At 55.4% G+C, this 7,323-nt stretch overlaps 1 long non-coding RNA gene across 1 annotated transcript; it reads right to left on the bottom strand.

Moving 5' to 3' along the window:
• Positions 1 to 3,534: 3,534 nt before the first annotated feature.
• Positions 3,535 to 4,432, bottom strand: LOC125328664. The gene is made up of 2 exons (XR_007204801.1): positions 4,324 to 4,432; positions 3,535 to 4,197 (listed from the first exon to the last, which is right to left on the bottom strand). It is a non-coding gene; the product is annotated as an uncharacterized LOC125328664 (long non-coding RNA).
• Between the last annotated feature and the right edge of the window lie 2,891 nt (positions 4,433 to 7,323).

The raw sequence follows: 7,323 nt of genomic DNA, 5'->3' as shown, positions 1-7,323 counted from the left end.
GATGCCACCACAGTGTCTGCCTGCCTCCAGACACACAGGCCTGGTGTTCCCAGCCAGGAGCAGGGAGAGCATCCCAGCTCCTCACAGAGCCCCTGTGCCTTGTGCTCCTCTCCCCTGCCTGTCCTGGCTCCCTTCTCAGCTGTTTGGCCGCAAGCCTGTGACCCTGGGCACCCCTGGATGGTCACCAGCTGGTGTCCAGCCAAAGCCAGGGAGGTCAGCGTGACGGGAGCGTTGCTCTGAGGCCGTGTCCGCAGCATCACCTGTGTTCAGCAATGGCTGCGAGCACCGAGGGTAAAATCCCAACCAGAGCACAGCAGGAGGCTGTGGTGAAGGGTCCATGGCATAACGTCATCCCTGCAGGGTTAAAAACCCACGTGCCGTCAGATCTGAGCAAGGGGAGCCCCACATCTGCTGCAGCACCTGCCCAGTGCCCCCCCCGTCCTGCAGCCACCCCAGAGCCCACGGCGAGGGCTGGGTCCGGGGGAACATCCCCCGCACTGCAGAGTCTGCACTGGGGAGAGGAAATCCACTCCAGCTGCCAGCTCTGGCTGATAAGACAATCTCCTTTCATCTCTTACTGCCTCTCACTCCACCCCTGGGTTCCTTTTCTTCATTTTCTGGTTGCACCCAAAGGCCCGCGCTGCGCTGGGCGCGCTGCGTCACCCTGACGTCAGGGAGGCAGCCAGGGCCGCGATCTCGGGGCCTCTTTCATAACCTGCCTGCCCTGGGGGCTCTCATTAATCGTGATCCACAGATAATGGCCCTGCAGAGCCATTGCCAGCAGTCCCAAGGGAACCCACACTGGTTTTTCTGCACAGGCGCCCTGGTGGAGCGGGAACAGGGCAAACACGCTGGGAAAGGAGGCTGGGAAAGGGCAGGCACCAGGCTGGAGGGGCTCCAGGTGTGTGCACAGGCAGCTGGCAGCACTGGGCTTGCAGTGCCCTGGTCCCGTGGAAGGTGTCCCTGCCCATGGCAGGGGTGGGGAATGAGATGGGCTTTGAGGTCCCTTCCAACCCAAACCCCTCTGTGATCGCCCCAGGGTTGGCATGGGACCTTCTGCATCCACCCTGGGACAAAAAAAATAATGGATTTGGCCACAAGCCTCTGGCTTGGGCAGTCCTTCTTATTTATCCATCCCATCCTGCTGGCTCAACACTCGGCTGTGGATATTGAGCTTCAGGCCTGTCAAGACACATCAGAGTCATTCCACATCCACACAGCAGTGAGAGGAACAAGTCCGCAATTTTCCTATTTTGCCTTCTTCTTGGAGATCTTTAAAAAAGAAAAGAAAAAAAAATCTTTAAGAGTTTATGAGCCTTGCCTCCTTCTCCTTCATGCCTGCTCCCCACTGGAAAACAAGGATTACCTTAGCTGCTGGATTTCTCTTGCTCAAGGAGGGTTATTTGCAATCACTCCTGGCATAGCTTTATGTTAAGTGCTGGCCCAGCCCTGGTTTTGGGAAGAGGGCATAAATTCAGGGCTCATTTCGAGCCACCACCCTCATTTTCAGTACGTGATCCCTCCTTCCTGCATAATGAAAATCCATTCCTTGTCTTGGAGGAGTCCATCGTAGGCAGAGGAGACCGGTGTGTCTTGCATATGGAAAAGAATTACTATGAGACAGCTCTTAAAACATTTTTTTTAATTGATGTGCTCCCAGTCTCCTGTTTGCTGGTGGGTAATTAAGTCAATTAACAAGCATCTGTTTATTTATTTCCCTCATTTATGGATGTAAGCAGTTCGGGTAGCAGTTTGTAACAGGGCCTGCTGCAGCTCGCCCGCCGATCCATGAATATTCAGGCAATCGCTGCACTCTATCTACAGGACCTGCTCCTCCACCTCCAGGAATCTGGGAATGAGCTCCAGGGTGGCCAGGGATGGGACAGGCTGTCAGCCTGGGGCTGGGGTGGACGGGGCTTGGAGCAACCTGGTCTGGTGGAAGGTGTCCCTGCCCATGGCAGGGGGTGGAACCAGATGGGCTTTGAGGTCCCTTCCATCCCAAACCAGTCTGTGATTCCGTGATTCCAAGTTCCCTCCTAATCTGCATTTTGGCAAAGCCCCTCAGACGCTCTCAAAGTCCTCTTGGGGCTGTTTTTGCGTCCCTCCTGCAGACCAAGGCTTCAGCATCCTTCAGAAAGCGTTCGAGGGCAGCTCGTGGAGGCTGGAAAGCAGCGCCCAGCTGCCCCCAGCCCAGGGGGGAGGGTCAGATTTAACACATCACGCCGAGCACGGCCCTCCTCCCCACATCCATGTGCTTCCCGGATGGCTGGGGCAGGAAGCACCACCAGGAAAGCAGCGGCTCCCTGGGAATTTGTACTTCCTTGGGATCATCCAGGTGGATCTCCACCAAGCCCGCTGACCCTCCTGGGGATCTGCCCGGGACCTTTCTGGGGTCACCCAAAGCTCGGAGCACTTCGGGGTCACCCCGGACACCGCTGTCCCCATCTCCCGTGTGAAACACGCTCCGCATGCCCAGAGCCGAAGGCTGCGAGCCCGGCCAGCGACGTCCCCCCGCGGCCCCAAGAGCTCCGAGCGCTGCCTTCAAAGAGCTGTGTAATCACGGGGAGCACGGTAAAGGAGGCCCCGGAGCCAGAGAAGGAGGGATCAGCAGTCTCCGGGCACAGCGCTCATCTCGGCGAGCACTTTGCCGGGGCACAGCTGCTGCTGACGCCTCTCCTGCAGCCGCACCGCGTTTGTTGCCGTGTCAGCACCAGGGATGTTCACTCCCTCCCGGAGCACCCTTCGGGTGCCGAAGCCCTGCCACGCTCCACACGCTGCTTTTGCAGGGCCGGGGGTGGGGAAAGGGATGCTCCCGGGCCGGGGAATTGCCGCAGCGGGTCGGGCTGGCCCTGCGTGCCCTGCTCCTGGGGGGAGATGCCATCAGCAGCTCGGAGGAGGCTGCACGGAAGGCATCCATCGCGCCTGGGAGAGGGGAGGGCAAGGCTCCTGAGCGCCCTCGCAAAATTCCTTGGGTTTGGGAAATTAATTAGTTTAGATGAGCAATTAGAGCTCGATTTAGCGCTAGCTCGTTGCAGCTCCGCTGGATGGCTGCGCCTTCCCCTCTCCCACTCCTCAAACGAGAGTTTTGGGGTTTTACAGCAGAGATCATCGGGGCTGGGAGTGCAGTGAGGGATGGAAGAAATCCGGGATGGCAATGGGTGAGGGAGGGCACAGGTGGGAGGGTCATCTCCAGCGTGCAGGGAGCTGGAGATTTGGCCAAATCCTGCTGTTGGAGATTTCCAGGATGGCTGGAGATGGCCAACCTTGTTTCAGAGCTCACAGAAATTTGTCATCCAGTTTTGAGACAACTCAAAAAAGTCCAACAAGAGTCCCAGAAAAACCCTCCAATTTGCAGCAGAGCAGGAGGTGTCATAATAACAATAATAATACTAGTAATGATCGTTGGATCAAAGTTTGCTGTCATGAACTGGCTGCAGCCCAAAGCTGCTTAATAAACTTGATTTCTGTGTGACAGCTGAGCCAAGGCACCGGAGAAATTCACATCCCATGGCTCTGTTGACAAATAAAAGATCCCCTCAGGGCAGTGCAGAGCTGGGACCTTTCTTCCACCCACTTTGCCCCCAGAGAAGCCACACTCAGTTGTTGGTGCCTCACCCCTGGCAGTGCCCAAGGCCAGGCTGGACGGGGCTTGGAGCACCCTGGGACAGTGGAAGGTGTCCCTGCCCATGGCAGGGGGTGGCACTGGATGAGTTTTCAGGTCCCCTCCCACCCAAGCCAGCGTGGGATTCCAAGGTTCCACAATAATTGCATGCTCTGAGCCCTCCTTTAAATCTTTTTAGAGTCTCTGAAAGACAACAGATGAAGACATCATTTTCCCAGGCAAACGAAACGATGTGCTTCCCCCCCAGGAAATCATTTCCATTCTGCACCTTTTCCTTAATCCCACACAGTTTGAGAGACGGTTGATTTATAGATTTCGGAGGCTCTCTTTCTTCCCTCTGCTGCCAGAAGTGAGACGGATCACGCACATCCCGCCCTGGCTGAGGCTTCAGCGCGTGTGCTGAGCATTCCCCGTGTCCCCCACGGACACAGCACGCAGGGACCAGGGTGTGGAGGGTTCCAAACAGCACCCAGGGCTCCAAAGGAGGTTTGGAGGAGGTGTATCCTCACCACAAAACAGGCACTTGATCTGAATTCCAGCGAGGAGAAGGAAAAAACGTGGAGGGAGAGGAAGAACTGGTGCACAGGAGGATGGAAGACAAGGCAGGGTGAGCACAGGGGTTACACTGCGGGGTGGGTGCTTTTGGGGGCTCTTTAAAATCCAGCCCAGATAGGGCCACTCTCACAGTTATTAATAATTACCTCTGTTTGATCTCCTCTCCTCCCAGGCTGCGTCCTGGTATTCGTCTGGAGAGGGAAAAAACCTAAACCAACCAACCAAAACAAACAAAGAAACAAACACAAAGCCTGCTCCCCCAGACAAAACAAACAATAAAAAAACCCCAACTCTCCCCACCCCCAAAAAACCCCCAAAACTTTAACACCTTCAAAATACAGCACTCACAAAGAAACAAAAAAAAACCAAATTAAAACCAAACACACACACACAAACCCCCCAGAAACCCAGCCCTCCCAGAAAACGCTAGAAAAACCAACACCTCAAACAAAAACCAGATTCCCCCCACAAAATCCCCAAACAAACCCACCCTCAAAAAACCCAAAAAAGAAACAAAAACCCCCAACCCCCCCAAAACTCAAAAAATCCACCCTGAAGCAAAACACAACAAAATCAAAAAACCCTAGAAACAAACAAACAAATAATCACATGCAAAATGAAACCAAACCCCACCCCAAAACCCCCTCAAAAATAAAAAAACCTCCTCCAGAAAAAGCCCCACCCCCAGAAAAATCTTCAACACCCCAGCAAAACAACAGCTTTTGGGTTGAACACGGAGAAGTCTCTGCAGGGAAGGGAGATGCTGTTACCCACATCCATCCTGAACTTCTCAACAAACTGCCCTGGGCTAGCACCCACCCTTGGCCAAACCTTTTGTGCGTGTCCAACACCCCCTGGCTTTATCACCCTTTTCAGCAGAGCGCTCCCAGCTCCTGAAAAAACCCCTCCCACGGCCATTGCTCGGGGACATCTCGTCCTTCCCGGAGCACGAAGCTGTCCAGGCCCCGCAGGTGCTCGGAGCTGCTGCCCTGCCAGGGTGGAAGGGGCTGCTCCGGGCTCCCGTTCAACAGGCACAGGAAATCATCCTCGTGGCATCATCTCATCTGGCCTTGCCTCTGCTCCAGCTGGGCCTGCCTCTCTTCCAGAGGTGCAGCTGCCTTGGAGGATCTCGGAGTTGGAGGAGGAGAGGTTTTGGCATCTGTTCCCCCCGGTGCTCCCTGCCCTTTCGGGGTTTCTCAGGTCGCAGCAAAGGCAAACACGCTTTTCCTGGATCTCCTCCTAGAAGGGGCTCAGGGGAGGGTTTGGAGGGGCTAAAACTAGAAAGGAAAAATAATTAAAACCCCTAATGAAGCTGGAGGCGCCAGCACAGCTGATAACAGGGTCTCCATGATGCCTGGGGTTTAGGGTGGGTTGAAAGCCAACAGGGCTACAATCCTACAGGAAACTCATCCTGCTGCTTCCTCAGCTCCTGCCACGGCTTTGGTTCAAACTCCCATTCCTATGGGGACAGCGGAGACCTTTGAGACAAGCTGGAAATCATAAAAACATGGAATGGTTTAGGTTGGAAAGGATCTTAAGGCATCATCTTGTCCCACCCCCTGCCATGGGCAGGGATACCTTCCACTGTTGCAGGTGGTTCCAACCCCATCCAGCCTGGCCTTGGACACTTCCAGGGATGGAGAGTCCACAGCCTGGACTTGCTCCCTGTTTTCCTGGTGCCCAGAAATTCTCTCACAGAAACAGTGGACTTTTCCCTTGGAACAGCACTACCATGGACACTCCTCTCTCAGAGAACTTCCCCAAATGTGCTGCTGCTGGAGAAGGTGCAGAGGCTGGACTGGCAAACACACCGAGGGCTGATACAGGCTGAGCTTGGAGAGGGGAGAGCAGAACCATCAGCTCTCCGGGTACAACGAACAGGAATTCCTCTGATATCCACTTGTTCCCCAGGGAAAAGAAAAAATGATGTTGAAAACACCCAGTGTCAGAACAGACCTTCCAGAACAGCCCTTGCAGTGGCTCCAGCAGGGATGCTGGGTGGGAGTATCAGCCTCAAAATTATGTACAGACCTGGTGTCAGGGGTGTGTGGGACACATTTCTGGAGGTTTTGAGATCCTCTCTCCTCTTGGGGAGGGAACTCCCAGCACTTGTGGGGAGGGAACTCCCAGCACTCCTTCCTTCTCATCCAGCTGGGAGCAGGTGCTGATGCCTCTGTTCCGTACACTGGGTGCTCCGAGCTTCCTTCTTCATCCTCACGGATGAGCTTTGTGTCTGGCTGCAGCCTTTGGTGCTCCGGGGCTGGATCACAGGATCGGAGAATCCCAGAATGGTTTGGGTTGGAAGAGACCTTAAAGCCCATCTCATTCCAACCCCTTCCGCCATCCCAGGTGGAGTGTGACACTGCCATGGTCCTTCCTCACACAAGTCCCTGCAAAGGGCCGAGGGATGGACCAGCCAACACTCAGGGAGAAAGGGAAAACCTCCCAGGACTGCTGCCTGCCCCGTGGTGCCCAGAGCGGGGAAGCCACACAATGGAGGGATTACAACTAACCCATAAATCAACCCAGGGAAAGCAGGGAGCATAAACACCCAGATGATCCCTGAATACACAGGGAAGTGGATGCATAAGCAGAGTTTTAATGAGGACCCATTCCTGGGGAAACCCCGCCTCTGGCACCAGCAGGAGGTTTGTGCAGAGTGGAACCAGTGGGATGACTGGGGCACGGAGAAAGGACGGAGCCTGTGACCCACCTGCCTGGCACCGGCAGTGTGGCTGATGTGACAGGGCAGGTCTGTCCCCCTTGCTGGGCACCCCAGCAGGAACAGCTGCTGGCACACTGCACGATCCCAAACCCTGCTGGAAGGGTCATGGCTCCACAGGCCAACAGGAAAATGCACTTGTATGGGAAATCCAGGCCCACTGACTGCGAGGGAAGCATGGGGAATGCCCAGAGCAGCTTTGTCCTCAGCCCCTGCGTGCTCTTTGCCTGGCTGCCAGACAAGGCCACCCCAAGGGACACTTGAGGGACAGGAACTTTGCTTGAAGTCCTTCAGATCCAACCACTGGGCACTGGGCTTCACCAGAAAAGAGCTGTGGCTGCCCCTGGATCCCTGGCAGTGTTCCAGGCCAGGCTGGACAGGGCTTGGAGCAGCCTGGGATAGTGGAAGGTGTCCCTGGCCGTGG

Source organism: Corvus hawaiiensis, chromosome 7 (assembly GCF_020740725.1).
Source record: "Corvus hawaiiensis isolate bCorHaw1 chromosome 7, bCorHaw1.pri.cur, whole genome shotgun sequence".
Taxonomy (NCBI): Eukaryota; Metazoa; Chordata; class Aves; order Passeriformes; family Corvidae; genus Corvus; species Corvus hawaiiensis.
Note: the sequence above shows the minus strand (reverse complement) of the source record. Positions and strands in the feature narration are given on the sequence as shown.